General features: G+C 41.8%; 1 pseudogene; it reads left to right on the top strand.

Moving 5' to 3' along the window:
- Window positions 1-5,231, top strand: part of LOC143038576 (uncharacterized) — a 35,315-nt pseudogene extending 30,084 nt beyond the window's left edge.
- Window positions 5,232-7,238: the final 2,007 nt, after the last annotated feature.

Consider the following 7,238-nt stretch of genomic DNA (forward strand, 5'->3'; position numbering starts at 1 on the left):
ACTCCCACTTCCACACCCACTCCCACCCATCCCTATCCGGAGTATCAGTGTCTAGGGTTCTCCAGAAGTACGGCGGTTTTATTCACTTCAGAGACTTCCGGCGGGTGTGACGTCACCGCCGTTGCCCACAGCCGCCGCTTTGACGCGACGCGTGGCTGTGGCAGTGACTTGCCCTAACTTAAAAAATGTCATTATTATGGTTGTTGATATTATTTTTATTGTTAATATAGTTATTACTACTATTATTATTATTATTATTATTATTATTATTATTATTATTATTATTATTATTATTATTATTATTATTATTATTATTATTATTATTATCATTATTATCATTATTATCATTATTATCATTATTATTATCATTATTATTATTATCATTATTATTATTATTATTATCATCATTATCATTATTATTACTATCATTATTACTATTTTTACTATTACTATTATTATTACTATTATCATTATTATTATTGATATTATTACTATCATTATCATTATTATTGTTATTAGTAGTAGTAGTAGTAGTACTATTACTATTATTATCATTATCATTATTATTATTGTTATTATTATTGTTATCATCATCATCATCATCATCATCATCATCATCATCATCATCATCATCATCATCATCATCATCATCATCATCATCATCATCATCATCATCATCATCATCATCATCATCATCATCATCATCATCATCATCATCATCATTATTATTATTATTATTATTATTATTATTATTATTATTATTACTACTACTACTACTATTATCATTATTTCTTCTCTTCCTCCTCCTCCTATTCCCCATCTCCTCCTGCTTCTCCTACTCTTACATTCCTCCTCATTCACTCTCTGTCTGACCGTCCGTCCGTTCGTCTGTCTGTCTGTGCCTGCCTGTCTGTCTATCTGTTTGTCTGTTTGTCAATCTTTCTATTTGTCTGTATGTATGTATGTATGTATTTATGTGTGTATGTATGTATGTCTATGGACTCACGGGAGCTTTCTGTCACACGCGCCTTGTGCAAGGTGACCAACCCGTGGACGTAATTCCGAGAAAGTCCGAGTTTCCGAAAAGCGCCGCCAGAGGGTGCGAGCGAGCGATGGGGGAGTGAGGGTTGTCTCCTGGGCCCGTTTTTACCGCTAAGTACAGTTTTTATCAAAAGATCTTACGCCCTTTGATGATCACGGGCCCCATCCCCCCTTCTCTCTCTCTCTCTCTCTCTCTCTCTCTCTCTCTCTCTCTCTCTCTCTCTCTCTCTCTCTCTCTCTCTCTCTCTCTCTCTCTCTCTCTCTCTCTCTCTCTCTCTCTCTCTCTCTCTCTCTCTCTTTTCCTCTCTATCTCTCTCTATCTATTTATCTATCTAACCACAACACCAGCCTTTTTAGGTTAACTCTTATCTACGAGTTCGTTATTGAAGCTTCCGCCAGGAGATTCTATTCAGCCAAGGGTTGGCTCCTTAATCACTTTAGACGACTTGTTGTTCACTGAAGAGACATTTCTTACTCTTTGGCGCCGAAGTGGCTAATATGACCTCGTTACCCTTGGCACCTCTTTCATCTCTTGACGAAGGAGGAGGAGGAGGAGGATGGTCACTTTCGTCCCCAAATCACTCCTCCCTCCCCTCTCTATTTCTCTTACCTCTCTTCTCTTTCTCCTCCTCTTCCCTTCCCTGACCCTTCATTTCCTTTCCTTTCCTTCCTCTCTTCTCACACCCTCACCTCCCTTCACCTTTTCTTCTTCCCTGCCTTTACCCTTCCTTTCCTTTTCTCTCATTTCCCTCACCGCCCTTCCCCTTCCCTTCTCTTTCCTTCCCTCCCTTCCTTTCTTCTCCTTCCCCTCGCCTCCCTTCCCTCCCTTTCCCAAACCATCCTACCTTGTTCCACCTCCGTCTTCGCGGCCTCCGCCTACTCGGCAGGAAATAAGAAAGTCATTACCTATGCGACACTGTTGAGGGCGTTTCGGTGTCTTTGTAGCTCGAACAAGGGTTACTTTTTTCCGTTGTGACATCGCGATCACCGTTTGGTGTGCTAGACGGTCTACCTCCGTTAGGAGAGGTATCTCGCCTCTGTCAGGTATACATAGGCCGCGTGAATTAGAAACAGGAGTTCTCTCGAACTTCTACTTCCCCAGCAGGCTCCTCTCCTGCAGAGGGACACTCTACCCTCAACAGGGTCTGAGGAGGAATCGGCTGGGAAGAGGGAAGAGAACGGGGTTCCTGGTGACTGTGGGGAGAAGTTCCTCATCCTGCAGGCGGTCTGGTCGAAGTCACTCTAACAGTGTTTTCGAACGCGTGGCGGTCGTTAGATCATGTCACGCGTAGGTCATCCGTGTCCGGTTATTCCAGCCGGACACTTAGTCACATAATCCCGTGTCCATCTCATCCCCACTGTCTCTATTCCTCCCCTTCCCTCCTCCCCTTTTATTTTCCCTCCCTTTTACCCTAAATGCCTTCTTCTTCTTGTCATACTGGTGATAATGATAAAGACAATGGTGATATTGGTGGTGATGGTAGTGGTGGTGGAGGACGTGGTGGTGGTGGTGGTGGTGGGGGGTCCTGGTGATGGTGATGGTGGTGGTTGTGGTACTGTTGGAGAAAAAAGAGCATCAAAAGAGGCGTCTACGAGGACACTGCGTGTGTGTGTACACTGGGCACGATGAAACAACAGCGGGTTACCCACACTCGGAGGGGCTGGGAGGGAGGAAGGGGACGGTAAGAGGTGAAGGGAAGGGTGAAGGAGAGGGTTGGGGGGTGAAAAGACGCTCTTGTTTAATTGCGGTCAAACTGAATTATGCGGAGGACACTAGTGGATCGATATGGCTGTCGTACCTTATGTGTGTGTGTGTGTTTATATGTGTGTGTGCGTGCGTGTGTGTGCGTGAGCGTATCTGCATCAGGTGCATAGGAGTGGGGGTGTGAGATTGTGAGGGAGGTCAATGTGGCTAGAAGGTGGAGGGCTTCTCAGACGGGGGCCGCCTATGGACAATGGCGCCCCGGCAGGGGGTCCCCCGACCCCATCCGGAGGGGGTCGTCCCGGACACATACCTGTACAATACGCCCAAATGATGGCCACTTCTGGTGCCTTCTCATAGGGTCGTCAAGCCGTATCTCGGACACGGGATCTTCGTCCTTATGCGAACCTCGAACAGGTGCACCTTTTCCTCGCCGAACCCGCGCGGGTCTGAAAGCTAATCCTGACGCGGGCCCGCCGCAGGAGTCCTTTCTGAGTGGCGACTACCTGAAGGCGACGCCGCAGGAGGCGCGGCTGGGGTGACAAGTGATCTTCAGCTTGTACACTGCGACCTTCATTGTGTTAACGAGACACTGATGGAACACCCGCCCCGAGGTCCTCCTTCACCTCTCCACCTCCTCCTCCACCACCTCCACTTCCTCACTCTCCTCCTCCACCTTATACACACTTCATCGCTAACGTAGTCAGAGACTATAACTACCAGTCTATTCTCCTCATTCTCCTCATTCTCCTCCTCATCCACCTCATCCTCCTCATCTTCCTTATCCTCCTCATTCTCATCCTCCTCATCCAGCTTACCCTCTTTATTTTTTATCTTCTTTCTCTTTCTTCCTCTCCTCATCCTCCATTCTTCCCCCAGACTATACTAAGGTCCCCTCAGTTCAGAAGTGGATGCATACATGTGTAGGCATACCTGTAAACTGTATGTGTGTGTGTGTGTTTATTTTCAACTTTTATGTGTAAATCGCTCGTGGTTTTATTTTTCATTTTATTATCTACTCTATGAATTACTTAATATTGATCCACCTAGTTATTTGCTTATCTTTTCTATTCTCTTGTTCATTTATCTATTTGTACATCTGCTTATTTCCTCGTTTAGTAATTCTTTCATTATTCACTTGTTTGTTTATCTATTGTTTATTTACTGATCGGGTTAGAGCGTCGTTACTTGCGGCGGAGGTTGATGTGACAGCAATTCAAACCTTGCCGCCAGCGAGTTGGACCAAGGGTATGGTTAAATTCCACTATACAAAGTCCTCCCGAAGGATTACCGTCCAAGCCTCCTGATAAATGGTGTTCACGATGTTAAACCATTTTCTTTTTCAATCATTGCTAATAGGTCGTCTTCTTCTTCCGCAGGTCCAGAGGCCCCTCTCGATGAAGAAGGAAGGCATCCAGACCCGGAACCGGAAGCTCTCGTCCAAATCCAAGAAGAAGAAATGCGTCATGGGCTTCCCGGACATGCTCAAGCCCCTGGACAAGGGCGGCTTCGGGGGCTTCGGCTCCGGGGGCTCCGGATTCTCGCCCTCCATGTCCCACTACATGTACGGCGGCCAGATGCACGGATCCTCCATGCCCGGGACCTTCATGTCCGCGCCCCCCATGCATAGCATGTCCGCGGCAGCCACCATGTCCGGAGTTGGTCTCGGGTTCTCTTCGGCAGCAGCGGCCTCAGCCTCCTTTGGGCTAAGTTCAGGATTCTGCACTGTTGCGGCGTAGACGCATTAGGGCCTCTTATCTCCCTTCTCACTCTCCTCCTCCTCCTCCTCCTCCTCCTCCTCCTCCTCCTCCTCCTCCTCCTCCTCCTCCTCCTCCTCCTCCTCCTTCTCCTCCTCCTTCTCCTCCTCCTTCTCAATTTCCATCTCTCCTCCTCCTCAACCTCCTCAACCACCTTCTCCTCTTCTTCCTCTTCCACCTCCCAGCCACCACTCCCCTTGGCTATTACATATCCTTCTTGCACCCTCCTCTTTATCCTCTTCCTCTCTCTCCTAGTGCCACTCTAGTATTTCCTATCCTGTTCCTCCTTCACATCATTCTTATCAACCCATCTCCTTTCTCCTCCTCCTCTTCCTCATCCTCTTTCTCCTCTTCAACGTTATCGTCCTCCACCTCGTCCATTTCGTCTTACGGTCGTGCTACAAAAAAAAGAATAAAACTAAAAAAAAAAAACAGAGATTAAAAAATAAGAAGAAGAAGAAGAAGATGGTAATTTCTCCAAATGTACAAAGAAGCAGCTTATGTCCCTCGACAGGGTGCGAGGTGCAATGCTCTGAACAGGTTCTCCACTCGTGGGGCCCCGTTTCGTGTATATATTGTATCATAATGTATTCTATATTTGCACTATTAGAGATACTTCCTATTTAATGATGTTGTCCTATTTGGCCATAGCTGTAAGTTGAAGCCTGTATTACATATTGTAATATTGTTTATTGTACTTGTAAAGAGGATAGTAAATGATGAACAGATGATTCTTTATATTTTTTTCGCCTTATACGAGTTTTTCTAAATTAATTTTAATGATATTGGTGATATCTATGGTAACAACAAAAATAATGGTAATGAAAATAATGATTAATAATGACAATGATAATGGAAACAATAGTTATAATTATTTTAATGATGATAACAATAAAGATGATAATATTAAAAATTATGATAATAATAACAACAATGATAATAATAATAATAACAATAACAAAAATAATAATAACAATAACAATAATGATAATAATGATAATAATAATAATATAGATAATAGCAAGAATAGTAATGCTGATGATAATGATAACAGTAATAGTAATAACAATAATATTATTAATTATGATAATAATGATGATAATAATAATATCACAATTAGGTAAATGCAATTAGATACACTAAACGCCATTATACAATTACAACTGACATCCTTGCATAACTGTCATATCACTGTGACGTCAAACCAGTGACGCCAAACTTATGACGTCATACGCGTCGTTATACATGTTACGTCATAATTACCAGACGTCTGTTGGGGAAGAGCACGAAGCAGCAATCATCGGCAGCTCACTGTGGCGCAGAGGACATTGCTCATCCTTCAATCCCTTCCGTACAGGATGATACTGTTCCATTTATTTCGGCTCTCGCCACAATACTCATTAATTCCCTGATTGGTAACTTTTTGGAAGAAAGAGGATTAATTACTCATTTTCACAATATGTATACAAAGTCATGTTAAAGTTACTTTATCCACCCATATATACATGTGTGTGTGTGTGTGTGTGTGTGTGTGTGTGTGTGTGTGTGTGTGTGTGTGTGTGTGTGTGTGTGTGTGTGTGTGTGTGTGTGTGTGTGTGTGTGTGTGTGTGTGTGTGTGTGTGTGTGTGTGTGCAATTTGATAAGAGTAATCCAATATTTTCAAAACTTGATGTTTGGCTTTCCGACATCTTTCCATGAGATATGAAAGCCAACATTGTTTTCTTTGAGATAATCCATGCTAATTATAACAACATTTTAACACTCCCTAATCTAACGAAAGCGTTTACAACTCATTAACAGCTAATATTGATCTCAGGATAAAATAAAAACTTATAAAAACACTTCCACCATATTTCCATTAACATCACATCATATCATGGTGTTACTTTCCTATACCTCTTGAACGGGAAATTTATTTTAATGAACATACGGCTTGTGCACAGCCATTTCATTATTAATATTAGTTTCATATTGAACAAAGTACAAAATTGTGTAACTGAAAAATAAAAGAGAACAAAGAACAGCCATGAGAAGAGCTATTCACCATTGCTCAGCATTTTAATTACTCCATGTACCAGAACAACTGTAAAATGATGACATGCAAACAGTAGTCTTAGCTCACCGCAGTGATATTCATATATATATATATATATATATATATATATATATATACATGCCCCCCCACTTATATACATATCTAGAGATATATATATATATATATACTGTATATATATATATTTATATATAACATATATATATGTATATATATATGTATATATATATATATATATATATATATATATATATATATATGAAAGTGGAAAAAGAAGTCACGGGTCTAGTTCCGAGTTTCTGAGTTTATTCCTGACCGGTTTCGCTCTATGCTTCTTCAGAGGAATGTGACTCTGGGGTGAAGCTGGCGGTATACATAGTAAGAATAGGACCGCGTTCCCTCCTTGGAGGTAGGCTCCGTTTTGTTGTACAATAATTTACAATTTTTAATACAGTGTACAATAATTTACAACTTTTGTGATGTAGCTATTAAACCATGGATGTTAGATACAGCTCCGGTGTGTGTGAAATGTTGACCAAGGGTGTAACAGTGTAAGTGAAATGAGTGAGTGGTGTAAAAAATTTGGAAAACCCGAAAAGTGTCACAAGATAACTTATAATATAAAATAATATAATGATAACATATCCAGACAAAATGAAATAGAAAAAATAAAATGAAATAAAAT

Source organism: Oratosquilla oratoria, chromosome 24, assembly GCF_046742065.1.
Source record: "Oratosquilla oratoria isolate Oo_2021 chromosome 24, ASM4674206v1, whole genome shotgun sequence".
Taxonomy (NCBI): domain Eukaryota; kingdom Metazoa; phylum Arthropoda; class Malacostraca; order Stomatopoda; family Squillidae; genus Oratosquilla; species Oratosquilla oratoria.